Source organism: Hordeum vulgare, chromosome 5H (genome assembly GCF_904849725.1).
Source record: "Hordeum vulgare subsp. vulgare chromosome 5H, MorexV3_pseudomolecules_assembly, whole genome shotgun sequence".
Taxonomy (NCBI): Eukaryota; Viridiplantae; Streptophyta; class Magnoliopsida; order Poales; family Poaceae; genus Hordeum; species Hordeum vulgare.
The window spans coordinates 58,848,632-58,867,572 of NC_058522.1; positions in this window are offsets into that span (position 1 = coordinate 58,848,632).

Below are 18,941 nucleotides of genomic sequence, written 5' to 3' on the forward strand. Positions count from 1 at the left end.
TGACATGATTTGTTGCAACGTCCACGACGAAGTTTGTGATGGCGTCGGCGGCGCTGCGATTTTTGTTGCAACCGACAGCAGAAAAAACTACCACGAACCATCAATTTTGCTACAACCGGCAACGAAAAAACCTACATCCGACGACATGATTTGCTGCAACGGCCCCGACGAAGTTTGTGATAGCGATGACGTCGCTGCGATTTTTGCTACAACTGGCAGTAGAAAAAGCTACCACCGACGGTCAATTTTGCTACAACCATATCTCTTGATGCGCAGTGACGGTCAGTCGCGGACGAGCACGAGGTGGCGGCGCGGGATGCGGAGGCAGAGGCGGCATGGCGGGGCTCGATCCATGACGGCGACGACGAGCAAGACGAAGGCGACGCAACACTTTGAAACGACAGGAGCGGCAGGAGACGCGACGCGGCATGAGAAAGACGAAATAAAGGATGAACAGTTTTTTTCGAGGGGATCCAATAGCCCATGCTTTCAGATCTAACGATTGCGGTACGACCGGCCTAAATTTAAACCGACGCATCGGCATCTATCGATGCGCTTTGAAAAAACACAACACATACATATATGAGTCTCAACACTGTCTCTTATCCATCTCCGTCATGCGGCCGAATATAGTATAAAAAAAGGCAAACCGAGCTGTGCTCTCACTTGTCCTTTTTCAATAAAGTGATCTCACTTATATGAGTGTATCGGTTATCAATTTCTGGCTTGTGGTCATCTTGAGATGCTCGATGTCTCGTTCACATCGGCTATTGTTTTACCATCAAATAAGAAAAATCATGCAAATCGATGTGTGATTGGATGGTCAAAGGAACAATGACATTCTCAGTTCATTAGGTTTTAAGTTTTGATGCTTCTATTATTTTAGAATTTTTAACGATATGTTTTTAGTGAGAAGAGACGTTTTCGTCGACGATTAGCTCGATGGCCTCGACAAGAATAAAAATGCATCTGGTCATTTTGCAAAAATTAATATTGTTAGAAGTACATGAGTATATGGAATTGGTTTAAACTCGTCACAAGCTAATTATGATCATCTCAATACAAACATACATTCAGTTATCATTCACAAAAACAGAATCCGATTACGAACGAAATCAAATGATAAATACAAACAAGACCTTGGAAAACCTCAACCACGAAAAACCCGTAGTCTCCTCAAAATCCCAGTGGAAAACCTTGATCTCGAGATAGCCCAAAATATCCTCGGAATCCCGATGCACAAGACCTTTGAGAAAGGTAAAATAAATCCAGCAAGGTCGTCCGCGCGTGTCGAGAAACTCGATAGGAACCACGTACCTCATTCTCAGGGCACGATCAGATGGGCAAGACGTCGGGTTGGCTGAGACCCTGGATGACCAGGGGACGTCGGACATCGTCCAGTTTGGACCAATACTCATGAGGAGCACTGACCCAGGTTATTGATTAATTCTTTGCGGGAGTCGGCGGGTCTCTATGCATTTTTATTAGTTATTAGGTAAATGTAATACCAATGTTGAGCCTTCTCAAAAGAGTTTTAACAAAAATCAAGAAGGTCTGCATAACAATCCCAAGCATGTTAAGAGCGCTTAACATGAAGCATAACACCGGTACACAAGTAACTAGGGTGAGAGACGCTTATGATAACTTCGTAAATCTCAAAATGATATGTCGACTCAGTTTTTTGGATGTGTTCATAGTGGTAGGGTATGCATGTGTGTTCATAAGAATGAATGTATGCGCATGTATATGAACATTCGCGTATATATTGTGTTAAAAAAACGTACAAAACATCCCGTCCAGAAAATGATGCATCCTTTCTTTTTCGTGCATGAAATCCCATTGAGCAGCTTGCGCGAGTTTCAAATCGGCTTCCTTCATTGCCAGCCGATGATCTGTCCAGGCCATCCAAAGTCCATCTCAACCAGTTCTTTTGTATTAGCCAGTGGTGCGGCCCTATCCTAGCATGGATCTCCGTCCGTTGCTTGGAGATGGAGTCGCGTAGGTGGAGGTCGTCGTTTGGCGTCATGATGGCGTCGATAGCGGAGGCACCTGCCAAGGCCGGTACCTCAATCTGATCTGAAGATGGACTAGTGGAAGATGGCGACGACGACACATGTGAGTGCGTCGGATCGGTTTGTGCCCCGGACCCGGTATGTGGCTCGGTCAGGGTCTCCGGCTTTAGATGTTAGGCTTAGGTGAGAGGTCTGGGTATTTGGTCCAGCTTACACCCCTTCATCATATGAATAGGAGTAGCGACAGATCTTGCCAAGATGGCGGATTCAGACATATTGTTATACTGCTTTGTAAGATCCTCGAGAATGATCAATAAAATGGACGCATGCATCTCCCAGATGCAGAGGCCGGGGGTCATCCTTCTTTTTAAAAAAAAAAATAAAAAAAAATTTAGCCAATGTCGTGATATGCATGGCCAACTTAAAGCTTCTACACCCAGATCCCTTAAAGCCTTCTCAAACGTCAATGCAGGCCATCGTTTGGTTCAAAAAAAAAATCAATTCAGACGAGTCTCTTAAACCGATCTCAAATGATCGAGCTGATCGGTACCCTCATTTTCAATCAAATATGGGGCGGATATGAAGGAGTCCGGGCGCGTTCGGGCACACCCGTCTGGTCCATACTGGTCCGCATCGACCCCATATATATTCGTCCTCATCTGTTGGCCGGATCAAACCTTAGCCACTTCACTCTACTTCCTTCCACATCCATCTGCCATCCAAACTCACCTCCGACAATCTCCTGCCTTCAACGGCATGGCCTCGAGTAGATCCGACTCCGACCAGTCCGGATCCATCGAATGAGGATCGTCTCGTGCGGGGTGGAGGATGCAATGACGGTTCGCATTGCACTCCGCCGCTCCCACGAGGACAACGCCGCACCGACGGAAGGATATGTCCACCGCGACTCCATAGCATCCACTCAAAGGACGCTTGGTTCCTCTGGGGCGGGATCATCCATGTCCCGGCGGGCGGATCCATCCACCGGACATGCGGACTTCGAGTCCCACAGGGAACAGGCTGTTGAAATTTGGAGGTGGGCTTTAGGCCCATTAGAGAATTTCAGAAAAATCTCCAAGGGCCCATGTAGGTGGTGGCATGACAAGGTGGTGGGAGTTTAGTCCCACCCCGCTAGTGGAGGAGAGTTTGGACCCCTTTATAAGGGTCCCTCTTCCACATGCTATTGGAGAGTGAGAAGAGAAGGTGCCCTCGCGCACTCCTCCTCCGCCGCCCGCCTCGCCACGCCACGCCTCGTCACGACGCGCCGCGGGTTGCGGGAATGAGCCGAGCCGAGCTATCGCCTACCCTAGCCGTCACGAGAATCAGATCACATCTGCCTCACGCGTTCGTTCCTTGAACTGCTGCCGCCGGCGACTCCGTCCCGTTTACCGCGTACACGGTCGACGGGAGAGCAGGCCTCCGAAACCTCGCCTCTCCGGTTCCTGTACGGGAGAGGGGCGATTAGGTTTTTGGGGAGCGATCACGCGACTGCTCGCCTCCGTCCGTCTGCTTCGTCTACGTCCGCGTCGCCCTCGTCATCGCCATGTCTTCACCAAGCGAAGCTGATAGTCTCCGCCAGAACGCCGAAGCCGAGAAGAAGGCGGCAGAGGATACTGCCGCCGCCGCCGCCGCTGCTACGGCCAACTGACCGATTGGAGGGTATGACTCGTTTATCCTCATGTTCGTATTTATCCTAGCAATACTACTTGTCTGCATAGATGTATCTACTATATGCGTAGTATGTGCTAGGTTAGCTCAAGATCAGTATATCATTAGTCTAGTCAATGCCATGCTAGTTATTATCTCGTGGATTAATATACTCGGAAAATTGCCTATTTACTCAACAATCCAAAAACCTAATTTCTGTAGGAATTTTTCGAGTAATGGTTTTGCTGCTGCACTGAAACCGGATAAGTTTACCGGTACTTCTTTCAAGCGTTGGCAAACGAGAACCACCTTATGGCTCACAGCTATGAACGTGTTCTGGGTAGCCGATGTCACTCCTACGGAAACTATCACTCCTGAACAGGAGAAGATGTTTAAGGAGGCCACCGTCCTATTCCTTGGAGGAGTCATTAGCATGATCGGAGATAAGCTGGTTGATGCATATTTACATATGCATGTTGCCAAGGACTTGTGGGAGGCGCTCGAATCTAAATTCGGGGCCACCGATGCTGGGAGTGAGATGTATGTTATGGAGCAGTTCCACGATTACAAGATGGTTTACAACCGTTCTGTATTGGAACAAGCTCATGAGATAATATGCATAGCTAAGGAACTTGAGGTTCTTAAGTGCAATTTGCTGGGCAAGTTTGTCGCGGGCTGTATAATTGCTAAGCTCCCTAATTCCTGGAGGAACTTTGCTACTACTCTGAAACATCAGAGGCGTGAGTTCTCAGTAGAGGACATCATCGGCCATCTGAGTGTTGAGCAGAACTCGAGAGTAAAGGACTCCAATGGAAAAGCGGTGGAAAGCTCTTCTGCTGCCAATATGGTACATCAGAGGAACTTCAATTCTCACAAGCCCAAGCGAAAGAATTCTGTCCAACAGAATACCGACTTCAAGAAGAAGGGAAAGAAGCCCTTCAAGAAGAATAAGAAGGGAGATGGCTGCTATACTTGTGGTTCAGAGGAACATTGGGCGAACAAATGCCCAAACAAGTACAAGAAGCCGGCGCAGGACTCCAAGTTTGCCAACATGATTGTGGGCAACAATGAAAGTGGTGCATCTGGGTACGGTAATTTACTTACTGTATTTACAGTTTGTCAGTCCACCGATTGGTGGGAGGACACGGGTGCAAATATTCATGTGTGTGCTGACTTATCATTGTTCTCTTCTTATCAGGCCACCGGTCGCGGGTCCGTTTTGATGGGGAATGGCGCGAGTGCTTCTGTTCTTGGTGTTGGCACGGTCGATCTGAAGTTTACTTCGGGAAGGGTCGTGCAGCTGAAGAACGTGCAGCATGTCCCCGCCATCAAGAAGAATCTCGTTAGTGGCTCCCTTCTGTGTAGAGAAGGGTTTAAGTTGGTATTCGAGTCTAATAAAGTAGTAGTTACGAAATATGGACTTTTCGTCAGAAAAGGTTATGAATGCGGAGGTCTGTTCCGCCTTTCTCTAGCAGATTTTTGTAATAAAGTCGTGGACAATATTCATTCGAGTGTTAATGAATCTGAAGTTTGGCATTCACGTCTTTGTCACATAAGTTTCGGTGTTATGTCGCGGCTAGCAAAACTGAATTTAATCCCAACTTTCACTTTAGCCAAAGGTTCTAAGTGCCATTCGTGTGTGCAAGCAAAGCAACCTCGCAAGCCTCACAAGGCTGTAGAGGAGAGACACTTGGCACCATTAGAACTCATACATTCTGATCTTTGTGAGATGAATGGTGTGTTGACTAAAGGTGGAAAGAAATACTTCATGAAATTGATAGATGATTCCACTAGATTTTGCTATGTGTATCTGTTAAATACTAAAGATGAGGCTCTACACTACTTTAAAATCTATAAGGCAGAAGTTGAGAATCAACTTGAAAAGAAAATTAAACGAGTCCGATCTGATCGTGGTGGAGAGTACTTCTCAAACGAATTTGATTCATTTTGTGTGGAACACGCCATTATTCATGAGAGGACGCCTCCCTATTCACCCCAGTCAAACGGGGTTGCCGAGCGGAAAAACCGTACTCTAACTGATTTGGTTAACGCCATGTTAGACACATCGGGTTTATCCAAGGCATGGTGGGGGGAGGCTATATTGACCGCGTGTCATGTCCTGAATAAAGTTCCTACAAAAGATAATGAGGTCACTCCCTACGAGGAGTGGTCGAAGAGAAGGACGACGCTCTCGTACTTACGTACTTGGGGCTGCTTGGCGAAAGTCAATGTACCGATCCCCAAGAAGCGTAAGCTTGGACCAAAGACTGTTGACTGCGTTAATTTGGGATACACTAAGAATAGCGCAGGCTATAGATTTCTAGTAGTGAAATCTGAGGTACCTGACGTGAAGGTCGGTACAATAATGGAGTCGAGGGATGCTACATTCTTTGAGGATATATTTCCCATGAGAGATATGAAAGCACTTCTAGACAGGAATCTGAAATAACTCCTGAGCCTGCCATTCCCATGGAATACTATGAACAAACACATGATGAAAATCCTGAGGAGGATGACGAGGAAGCCCGTGGTAGGGGCAAGAGACAAAGGACTGCAAAGACCTTTGGTGATGATTTCTTCGTATACCTCGTGGATGATAATTCCACTTCTATTTCAGAAGCGTATGCTTCTCCAGATGCTGATTATTGGAAAGCTGCGGTCCATAGCGAGATGGATTCCATCATGGCTAACGGGACATGGGAAATCACTGATCGTCCCTATGGTTGCAAACCATTGGGATGCAAGTGGGTGTTCAAAAAGAAGCTTAGGCCCGATGGTACGATTGAAAAGTACAAGGCTAGGCTTGTGGCCAAGGGCTATGCCCAGAAAGAAGAAGAAGATATCTTCGATACTTATTCACCTGTGGCTAGACTAACCACCATTCGAGTACTACTCTCATTGGCGGCCTCTCATGGTCTTCTCGTTCATCAAATGGACGTTAAGATGACTTTCCTGAATGGAGAGCTAAATGAGGAAATCTATATGCAACAGCCAGATGGCTTTGTGATAGAAGGTCAGGAAGGAAAGGTGTGTAAGTTGCTGAAATCTTTATATGGTCTGAGACAAGCACCTAAGCAATGGCATGAGAAGTTTAATACAACTCTGACATCTGTTGGCTTCGTTGTTAATGAAGCTGACAAATGTGTATATTATCGCCATGGTGGGGGCGAAGGAGTTATATTGTGCTTGTATGTTGATGACATACTGATATTTGGAACCAACCTCAAAGTAATTGAGGAGGTTAAATCTTTTCTGTCTCAAAACTTTGAGATGAAGGACCTTGGGGTGGCTGATGTTATCTTGAACATCAAGCTGTTGAGAGATGATGAGGGTGGGATTACACTTCTGCAATCCCACTATGTTGAGAAGATTTTGAGTCGCTTTGGATATTCAGACTGCAAAATTTCTCAAACACCATATGATCCTAGTGTGCTTATTCGTAAGTTTAAAGGCACAGCTATAGATCAATTGAGATTCTCTCAAATTATCGGTTCACTTATGTACCTAGCTAGCGCAACGAGGCCTGACATCGCGTTTGCTGTGAGCAAACTTAGCCGGTTTGTTGCAAACCCGGGTGATGTTCATTGGCGTGCTGTTGAAAGAATTATGCGCTACTTGAAAGGTACTATCAACCACGGGCTTCACTATACGGGATTCCCATCGGTACTTGAAGGGTATAGTGATGCGAATTGGATCTCTGATGCTGATGAGATGAAGGCCACCACTGGGTATATGTTTACTCTTGGGGGTGGTGCTGTTTCCTGGAAGTCTTGCAAGCAAACGATCTTAACTAGATCGACAATGGAAGGAGAATTAACAGCATTAGATACATCTGGTGTCGAAGCAGAATTTCTTCGAGATCTTTTGATGGACTTACCTGTGGTTGAGAAGCCGGTTCCGGCTATCCTTATGAACTGTGATAATCAGACGGTTATTGTTAAAGTGAAGAGTTCAAAGGACAATACGAAGTCCAACAAACATATAAGAATGAGATTGAAGTCTGTCAGACGTTTGAGAAACTCCGGAGTGATAGCGTTGGATTACATCCAAACGGCTAAGAATCTGGCAGATCCCTTTACTAAAGGGCTATCACGTGTTGTGATAGACAGTGCATCGAGGGAGATGGGTATGAGACCCACATGAGTTGCCATGGCAGTAACCCAACCTATATGATCGGAGATCCCGTGAAGTAGGACCTCGGAAAACAAGCCAGTGGTGAACTGAGGAGAGTAACTTTACTAACCCACTCCGTTGGAGATGCAATTCTCTCGGATACTGTATGGTAGGATGACTACTGTCTTAATGTGTTCTAAGGCTTATATGTAAGCAAGATGCTGTCCTACAGAGCGATCTTTGGAGGAACACACCTATATGAGCTTGACTGCTGGTCACAGTCTATGAGATTTGGGTGATCTCTAGTAAACTCATGAATAGGCCAGGAGTGTGACTAATATGCTCCACCTGAGGGGTCACCTTTGGCAGTCTAGTACTAGTAAGACTTGTGGTGAAGCTCCTTTACGCCAAACTGACAATTCAAGGCATAGTCCATTGTTCAGTTGTAAAGGGGTGTAGCTACTTGTTCTAGGTGAAGCTCAACCTTAACAGGTCTTCACTGAAATGTTGGTATATTAAAACAGTGATTGGAACGAGGGAACACGATGTGCCCTTGAGATCTGGTGGGAGATTGTTGAAATTTGGAGGTGGGCTTTAGGCCCATTAGAGAATTTCAGAAAAATCTCCAAGGTCCCATGTAGGTGGTGGCATGACAAGATGGTGGGAGTTTAGTCCCACCCCGCTAGTGGAGGAGAGTTTGGACCCCTTTATAAGGGTCTCTCTTCCACATGCTATTGGAGAGTGAGAAGAGACGGTGCCCTCGCGCACTCCTCCTTCGCCTCCCGCCTCGCCACGCCTCGTCACGCCGCGGGTTGCGGGAATGAGCCGAGCCGAGCTCATACCTACGCGCTTATTTTTTCCGGTCAGGAACGGAGAATACGTAACGGACACGGCACGATCCGAGACGGCGGATCGTGGGCTGTTACCGACTCGGACATGGGTTCGGCCCACGTCTCTCCACCCAGCCGCCTTTATAAGCACGCGATCGCCTACCCTAGTCGTCACGAGAATCAGATCACATCTGCCTCACGCGTTCGTTCCTTGAACTGCTGCCGCCGGCGACTCCGTCCCGTTTACCGCGTACACGGTCGACGGGAGAGCAGGCCTCCGAAACCTCGCCTCTCCGGTCCTGTATGGGAGAGGGGCGATTAGGTTTTTGAGGAGCGATCACGCGACTGCTCGCCTCCGTCCGTCTGCTTCGTCTACATCCGCGTCGCCCTCGTCATCGCCATGTCTTCACCAAGCGAAGCTGATCGTCTCCGCCAGAACGCCGAAGCCGAGAAGAAGGCGACAGAGGATACTGCCGCCGCCGCCGCTGCTGCTACGGCCAACTGACCGATTGGAGGGTATGACTCGTTTATCCTCATGTTCGTATTTATCCTAGCAGTACTACTTGTCTGCATAGATGTATCTACTATATGGGTAGTATGTGTTAGGTTAGCTCAAGATCAGTATATCATTAGTCTAGTCAATGCCATGCTAGTTATTATCTCGTGGATTAATATACTCGGAAAATTGCCTATTTACTCAACACAGGCTGCCCGCCATGGAAAGGTAAGGATAAGGATCGTCGAGGCCTATCTCGTAGAGGAAATGGCGAAGATGGAGGCGACTGATGCGGCGACACGGACAGCCGCAGAGGAGGAAGCCATCCGTGCCCGCATTTTGAAGATACGGCAGCGACGGAACACGCACGCCCTCGCCCACAAGCAGAATCGGGCGGTCGTGAAATGGCCGAACTGCCACCGAAGGAGGAGAAGGAGGTGAGCGGCAGCGAGGACAACTCTGACGACGAGCAGATCCGGCTCGATCCGTACTGCATCTTCAGCCGGTACTTCCGTGACAAGGACAGCAAGGATGCCGGAAAGAACACGAGCAGCCATGGATGATCTCCACCATAGCCAAGCATGTTAAATTTTGGTACTCCGATGATATGTTTAACAGTGATGAAGTAGTCGAACGATGTGTGTGTATCGGCATGATAGTTGCATGGGTAGTATGGATTTGAGATATGAGATTTGAGATGTCTGGTTGTACACTACATTATTTGAGACGTAATCAGTCAGAGCAGACGCGCTCGGGCGCGTGTGCGGACCTTTGAGAGGTCGGATTTAAGGGATCCGGTTGTAGATGCTCTTATAAGTACTCTTTTCTTTCTCTAGGATAACAAGAAAACTCCCTAGCGGCTCTGGTCGCCTGCTCACAACACTCCATCCAATTTTACACCTGTGTTCAAGATCTTCGGGCCGCTCCCGCACCTACTAGCAGCAAAAACCGAGCACAGCCATCGTGTGAGGTGAGAATTCAGCGAGTCGGTGACAAGAAATTCTAGAGGTTAGACAAGAGGAGAGAATGGTTTGGTAGGGAGAAGGGGGCAGGATATAGTATAGTAGGAGTATATATACTAAGGCCCTGTTTGAAATGGTTGTAAATTTTTACATCTTTATTTATTTTACAGGTGTAAGTTACCGGTCATTCCTTGTTTTCTGTATAAAATAAAAACGGCGGGGTTAGATCTGTATCTTAAACCGGTGAGAAAGCGGAGCAAACACTCTGATCCAAACGCGGCCTAACATGACAGGGCCTAAGGATCAGATGAAATGATTCATTAGCACTTTGATGAAACAAAGAAGCTATGAGATTTTATTTAAACGCGCCTAACGAAAAGCCGTCTAAAGTAAACTTGATAGTGGCTACCAACGTGACAGGTTTGAGCATTGGAGTCATCAACACCGCCTGCATGACACCTCCAACCGAGCCGAATGGGAAGGCGTAATAACCTAGTAAATATTAGTAGGAGCATCTTCAACGGCCATGCTAAATAAACGCCGTGTCATAAATTTGTTTTTTTAGCGTGTGTGTAATCAATAATTGAGTTTCAGCGGACGCCCAATAAGCACGTCCGGCATATAGAATACAGGGTGCGGTTCGAATCGCATCTCGCGTTGTGTATTTAGTGCGCCCGCTTCCACGTGGCGCACACTCGAGAGCTCGCGCCGCACTCTCTTCGCCGCGCCACCTTTGCCCCGTCCCGTGCCGCCGCCAGCGAATTGACCCGATGGACGCCCGCGCCGGCACCCCCTCACCCCTTCCTACACCCACGCCCCTCCCCCCCTCCCCCCCGCCGCCGTCGTCGCCGTAAACCCAAGCACGGAGAGCTTTGGCTTCGCCTCCACCGGTGCTCCTCCAAGCACCGGTATCGCGCCAGGCCTTTTCATGCCACCACGGATGACCTTGGCGGCGGGTGGCGGCGCGCCGGCGCCCGCCGTGAAGCCACGTGCCACCCTCTCGAAGCTCCCAAATGCGGCGCGGCCGAAGAAGGGCAAGGTATCCACGAAGAAGAACAGGAAGGCGGACGGCTCGCACGCGCTGTATTTTAGCGCGCCTGCTGGAGCTACGCGCGCGCACTAAAGTTTACAACGGTCGCTCGAGCCAGCGCTCCCCGCCGCACCAAAATAGGTGATCGACGCGTTGCAAACGCATTTTTAGAGCGTCGTGCGTTCAACGGCTGTTGGAGATGCTCTTAGTGGCACACCTCTCCACAAGTTGTCCTATGATTCCAACACCTGCGCTGTTCCGCATCAACAAAGTGCCAGTGGTCCTCCAAGTGAAAACGTTCCGGTTCTTTTGAGCAACCCACCATCGTCCAGAAAGTCCAGAAGTACCGGCAAGGGGCAACGGTCGAAGGCGGACGTGAATTTCCATCTTGATTAGAGCATCTCTAGCAGACCCCGTATAATTTCCCGACCCGCAAAATAACCGCCAAAATACGGGTCGGGGCGAAAAATGGTGCGAGATCACACACCGCAAACGCGTCCGGTCCGTAATTTTTTTTGCGGGGCATGGAAAAAAGTTCGCCCTCAACCTTCAGATTAACGGGATGGGAGGCCGACCCGAGCTCGCCCCTTATTCGCAACAAGATTTGGCACGAGGGAAATTTCCACGTCATTCCCCCTTCCCTCATCGGCAGTCGTTGCCCCGTCCACCGTATGCTCGGGACCTTCTTCACCGCCATTCTTCGCCGCCATGGAAGCATTCCAGCTGGCAGATCTCGTCAACATGGAGGTCGCGCATGTGCAATCCCGTCCGACGGATCTCGTCGCCGGCCAGGTCGCTCCCGCTATCACCAACACACCAGCCAACAAGTGGCAAGGCAACGTTGTCGGGTAGGGAGGCATTCCGGCTGGCCCAGCCGGAAGGGAAGGCGCGTCGGGTGCCGCCGCCGCTGCACGATCTGCCCGACCGCCGGCGGGGAAGATGAACAAGGTCTCAGGCATGAAGCGGAAGAAGGTTCCTACGAAGAAACCTCCGGCCACTCCATCCACCCCGGCGAGACATTCCCCAACGGTGCCTTCCTACTGTGCTGCTTCCACCACAGGTGAGGTGTTCGATGAAAGGGCCGAAAGGTATGCATCTTCTCTCACTTATTTTTGCTTTGATTATTCGCCATTGTGGTAGGTCATGATGTGTTTTCACTCGATGTAGCCGTGGTTCGAACAATGCCCCTACCGAGTTCGTGAACTTGTTGACCACCAACGCAGTCGACATCGATCAAGCCCCGATCGATGGTTTCGATTACAATGAATTGGAGGGTGGCGTTCATGACCATAGAGGTGAAGACGAGGTGGAGGAGATAGATGAGGGGACGTATCAGCAATCGCAAGGGAAAAATTGTGAGAACAAAGAACTACAAGATCTTGGAAGTTCAAATGTTGATCAAGGCTTGGAGTGCGGTGTCTACGGATCCTTGCATGGGTGTGTCTCAAACCGCCAAGACGTATTGGCGAAGAATTGAAGACCAATACTTCCAATTCATGGCCAAGTATGCCAACAGGACAGCACGGACCTTTCGGTCACTCCAAGGTCGTTGGGACATGATCAAGCCAACTTGTAGCCGTTGGACAGCTTGCTTGGAACAAGTTCACAATGCTCCTCCAAGTGGAACCGTCGAATCCGACTATGTGAGGTGCTTCATGTCAAATGGTTTCATTAGTTTGCATAATGTACAATGGTTCCATCAGTTTGACTTTGTTTTTATTGTGTAGGAAAAAATGCCCAACAACGGTACAAAGACATGGATGCTTTCAAAGGCAGATTTTTTAAACTAGAGCATTGTTGGCAATTGCTCAAAAAGTGCGACAAGTGGGCGTTGATTGACAGAGAATCCCCACCGAAGAGAGGTTCACTTACAAACATGGATGAACATGAAGATGATGATCACTACAAGAAATATGCTAACTTGCGAACTTCAATATTGGTCACTGAATGGTCGTTGATTTCCATTTGCGACCTTTTTCGACAAAAAACAGAAGGTCAAAAGTTGAGGGTCTCTAATGAACTATAACGAACTTTGTGCTGAAATCGTCGTAGAATTTTACGGCCAAATAAAAGGTCGTATGTTCTACGACCAATCATTTTTGTCATTGGTTATTTGACCAGGCCACGTCGGATCCAACATAGTAAGCTGACGTGGCAATGTTACGACCAATTAGATTGGTCGTTGATAAGATTCAGCCCGGTCCAATTCGGGGTTTTACATGGGCCAAGCCCCACAATTCGTCCTTTTTAATATATATTTTTTCTATTGATTTTGGTTAGATACATGGGCCTGGCCCAGCAATTCATCCTTTTCTATTTTCCAGGCCGTGGCCTTTTATAGTTTATTGATTTTCTATTTTCATCCATTATATATTCAATTTGGTCCCACTAGTCAAATGGGTCCCACTTGTCATATGTTCATCTCTCAAATTGGTCCCACATGTCAGAAATGTAAAAATTTGATAGATTATTTTCATAAGTTACCCCACTAGTCAGGTTTCCATTTCACAAGTTTTCACATAATCAATATTTCAAATAAAACAAAGAACACATAAAATTCATCAAATATACCACTAAATAATTCTATTTCAATCTTTACAACACATATATGCTACAATATGCTACTCTTCACTAAGTAGCACTTCGTGGCTTCACACTTCACGTCTTCACACTTGACACTTGAGCTTTTGTAGAAGAGGAACCACAACAATTATAAGCCTACAATACAATAATTGATACTAATCAAGGATAAAAAGAAAAACAAGTACTTCCTCCATCCGGGTGCATAGGGTGTCTAAGAAGATGCATCGTAATCTAGACATGTATGTATTGGACTCACTACAGGAATCACCTTCTTTGCCGTTTGCCATCACAGACGGCAAAGACAAATACCCGGACGGCAAAGACAGTACCACAGACGGCAAAGATTGTCACGGCCGGCAAATTTTCTGCGTCAGCCTACGACGGCATAGGACATTCTTTGCCGTCTGCCCCCCAAAGCGGACGGCAAAGCTCTTTGCCGTCAGCTTCCCTGAGGAGCAGTCGGCAAAGAGCTTGAGACGGCAGCCGAGAGGCGTTGCCTCCGTTAGGGGTTAACGAAGGCTCTTTGCCGTCTGCCTGCTGGTCAATCTTTGCCGTTTGCCCTATTGAATATCTTTGCCGTCTGCCGTGTCCTCCCCTCCCCCTCTCTCCACTCCTGCCCCTCCTCTGTGCCCTCTTCTTTGCCGTCTGCCCCCCCAGCAGGCAGACGGCAAAGAGCCTATATGGCCAGCTGCTACTGCCCAGGAAGCACAGCTGGGTGCCATGTGGCACCTTTGCCGTCTGCTGGCTGATGGCAAAGGCCTTTGCCATCAGCCAGCCGACGGCAAAGAGCCCATATTGTCACTGTTTTGTTTATTTTATGTTATTTCACAGCAATAATATATATAATTCATAGAACATATATGATATATAGTTCACAACACATATATGATATACATATAAAGTTCACCAATGTCATTTGTTCATCAATGGACATCCATATATCGAAAGAAACCAACATATACAAAGTTTCATCCATATATATATACATATAGTTCCACATATATTGTTCATCAACACATTGTTCATCAACACATACAAAGAACCAACACATTGTTCATCAACTCAAATAAAAAAGGAAACTAAAGCACTCCAACGCCAGCTTCCATGCATGTAGTACATCCAATCTGCAAAATGGGAATAAGAAAGTAAGTAGAAGAAGAACAACAACATATATGACAAATAAGCTAAATTGAAGAAGAAAGAGAAGAAGCAATAAGAGAACAAGGAGAAGAAAAACAAGAAGGAGGAGGAGGAGGAGGAGGAGGGGAAGGGGAAGGAGAAGGAGAAGGAGGAGGAGAAGAAGAAAAAAGAAGAGAAGAAGAAGGAGAAGAAGGAGGAGAAGAAAAGGAGAAGAAAGAGGAGGAGGAGGAGGAGAAGAAGAAGAAATCAAGAAGAAGGAGGAGGAGGAGAAGGATAGAAGGTCCTTGGCCTTCTCCTCCTCCTCCTCCTCCTCCTCCTCCTTCTCCTTCTTCTCTTCTTCTTCATCTCTTCTTCTTCTTTCTTTTCATTTTGAGATTATTATGGTAGAAGAAGAAGAAGAAAGAGGAGGAGAAGAAGAAGAACGAGGAGGAAGAGGAGAATAAGAAGAAATCAAGAAGAAGAAGGAGGAGGAGGAGGAGGAGGAGGAGGAGAAGGCCTGGCCTTCTCCTCCTCCTTCTTCTCTTCTTCTTCATCTCTTCTTCTTCTTTCTTTTCATTTTGCCTATTTCTTATCCTCTTCTCCTCTTGTTGGAGCTAAATTACCTAATTATGTCTTTTTTGAGCTAAATATTCCAATTATGTCCTTTTAGAGGAAAAGAAGCTAAGTATATAATATTCATGAGCTAACCAAGGTTCTTATGCCATTTTGAGCTTATTACGGTATTTTGGAGCTAAATGGGCTAACTATGTAATTGTTGGGTTAATTAAAGCAAGGATAATATGAAATAGGAGAAGAAAGAGGAGGAGGAGGTGGAGAAGAAGAAATCAAGAAGAAGGAGGAGGAGGAGGAGAAGGAGGAGGAGGAGAAGGATAGAAGGTCCTTGGCCTTCTCCTCCTCCTCCTCCTCCTCCTCCTCCTTCTCCTTCTTCTCTTCTTCTTCATCTCTTCTTCTTTCTTTTCATTTTGAGCTTATTATGGTAGAAGAAGAAGAATAAAGAGGAGGAGAAGAAGAAGAAAGAGGAGGAAGAGGAGAAGAAGAAGAAATCAAGAAGAAGGAGGAGGAGGAGGAGGAGAAGAAGAAGAAGAAAGAGGAGGAGCTTATTATGGCATATTTTTTAATGTTTCTAATCTTCAAGTGCATTGCATTCATCTTGATCTTGTGATCGTCACGCACCTCGGCAACATCCAACTCCAATATCATCTTCTCCTCATCAAGGCTTTTACGGACCTTCGACAACTTATATATAAGCTAATAATAGATCTTTTGCGTGTTTCGATATGCGAAGAGAAGTAAGAAGGTTTACTATTGGGATAACGAAGATATGACCATATTTCTGATCAATTCAACAGACGAGATCGGATAGTAGAATAGAGAGAAGGATCTTCTACTTTCTGAAAATGATAGAGAGTCAGGAGAGGGTATATGTTAATAGTGCTCTTTAGATAGGGAGAGGAAAGACGTAACTAGACCGTGAAAATAATATAATCTTTTACCGCTACATCCGCTGGAGAAGAAAACTCAGCAAAGGATATTCCTATCCTTTCTCTAGTTGAAGACTAATCTGGATATTCCCTAACATGCTTGACTTCGAGTTCTTGGAGTGACAACTTTCTTTGTACACAAGGGTCCCTTACTTTATTACTTTTCCACTTCATTGATCTGAAAGAAGTGACAGAAGAAAGCTACATGCATATACCCCTGCCCTGGGGGAACAAGTGCCACCTCAACAGTTATATTCTAAATCGTTAAGCCTTGCAACCCTTTCTTTTGTATCAGACCTTTCCCGATTTCCTTACTTTCCTTGTTCACTCAAACTTCAAAAATTCCTTCCATGAATCTAGGGACGGAAAACCACCTGTGACTTCGCCAAGTCTCCCTTTCTTTAGTCGAAGGCCTCAGGTCAAGATCCTTTTTCCTATCTATTGAAAATGCATAGAGAGATGCTTCTTCCTCTTCAAGTTGGAAGTGTAAGAAGAAATGCGGTAAATAGGAGTTCCATCTACCACGCACTCGACCCACACTCCAGCTAACTTCAGCATCCATACTCAGCTATGAGGAAGGTGCCGGGGACACTATGAACACACACGTACTTGGTTGACTTGACGTCCCGTCTCACAACCGTGTAAGATCTAATAAACAAACAACTTGCTTGCCCAATCCCTATTGAGAGGATTTCTTGAGCTTGAACTTCCTTTTGTAGCTCCGCACAAAAGGACTTCTTTTCATCCGCAATGAAGCTTATACCACCACTTGGTGAGTAAGGCCTGATTTCGTCCCGTCCATAGCACTTGAGAAGTCACTTTGGCGTGGCGCTGCTGGATACTTCTGTTCAATAGGAATAGGAGGAAAAAAAGCTATTGATGAGCATCTATTGGAGTCGATCATTTCCAAGATCTAATTCTAGTTTCTTATTATGTAGTTGAAACACCTCACAATCTTCAGTTTTACGCTTACGCTTAAGGGATGAAATGTTCTTGGTGGATGCAGGACCTAGTACTACAAAAATTTGCATGCAAGATGAGCTTACATGAGTGCCAATCAAGGGAGCCACCAGGCTTGAGAATAAGGTGGTATCAAAGAATTAGTGGCTGGTGAATGACTCATCAAAAAGCGGATTTCTGAGAGGTTCTTTATCGATCTAGTGGCCAATGAATAACTTATCAAAGAGCGAGCAGCCGCCAGGTTTAATGATTTTGTGGACCCTGGATGTAGCGGCTGGTGAATCGCGTCTTCTTCCACAAAGATTCAGACAAAACCGAGCTTGGATAGAACTAAAGAAGATTTGGCGAACGAAGAAAAATGTCAAAGGGTTTAGTATAAAAAAATCAAAGGAGGTTATTCAGTAGCCATCGCGGGTTTCATTACTTTTCTTCCATTCAAAAAAGCTCTTCACAAAAAAAGGATAGCGAATGATCGATTCACCATTGATAGCATTAAGCCTACAAGGAGGGATATTGTGATAATAGTGACCTCCGGGCTACCATGTCAATTGTAAAAAGTAGTTGATTCGTGTCTTGCAGGAGCAATAATAGTGAAATGAGGACGTAAGCCCCCTAGGTCTTCCTCTTCCTTCTAAATTAATTGCTTTCGCTTGACTCTTCCAGGAGAAAAGTATAATAAGTGGTTGAAGGAAAGCGAAAAGGAATGGCTTTTTCATGTACCAGATCCGTGATCTAGACATCAAGCAAAAATGTACATACAATCAAAGAGAGCAGTTATTTGTAGTGACTGGTGTATTGGTTAGAGATGCAAGGAGAGACTCGGTTATGGTGTGGTAAAGATCTTGCTCCAATTCTCGGATTCAGGTAGAAAGTAAGAGCAGTAGCATATTCGTAGGAGAAATTTTTTACTTGAAATTACTAGTCCTGGTAGTTGGAAAAAAGCTCTGAATACAGATTTAAAGCATCAATATAGGTAGTCCAATCAATATATTTCCCTTTTTCCAGTCTCTGATCGGATGATTGCCGCTTGTGTGAATTTCATTGTTGTGGGTCCCGTGTGTGCTCGAATAATATTATTTTAGGATTCGATTTAGTTGAATTTATTGACTCCGCGGTGCTGGTTATCGAGTTTATGGCGCCGCCGACCATCCAAAAAGTCAAAGATGGCGCCGGCATTTACTTATTATGGTCTCTTCTAATAGTGGTCCCTTGGTATTCAGGTTGTAAAATCCTCATAGGAACGTCGATTGTTATACCTTGTTTTTGTAATGGTCTATCTTATTTAAAAAGCCGAAAGATAAACAAGCTCTTGGAACCGAAGGTATGTCTGAGCATTCTGGGCAGGTCGCAAGAAGCCGCTTTTAAAAGGTTTGGAGCAACCGCAATTTTTCACCATATTACCCGCTTCCAACTTTTCACCATGCCACCGTGGGACCGCTTTCGCGAGCTCTGCCTTCTCCGGTTTGGCCCCCCCATCCGTGGCAGCCGACTGGCAGCCCTCGGCCGCTTACCGTTTACCTCAACGGTCCAGGACTACGCCGACCGATTCCAAGCCCTGGCATGCCACGCGCCAGGCATATCCGGGACTTCGACGCCCTCACGATGACATTCTGGCGGCTAGGACGCCAAATTGGCCTTGGCCTCCTCCTCCTCCTCCTCCTCCTCTTTATGTCTTTTTTGAGCTAAA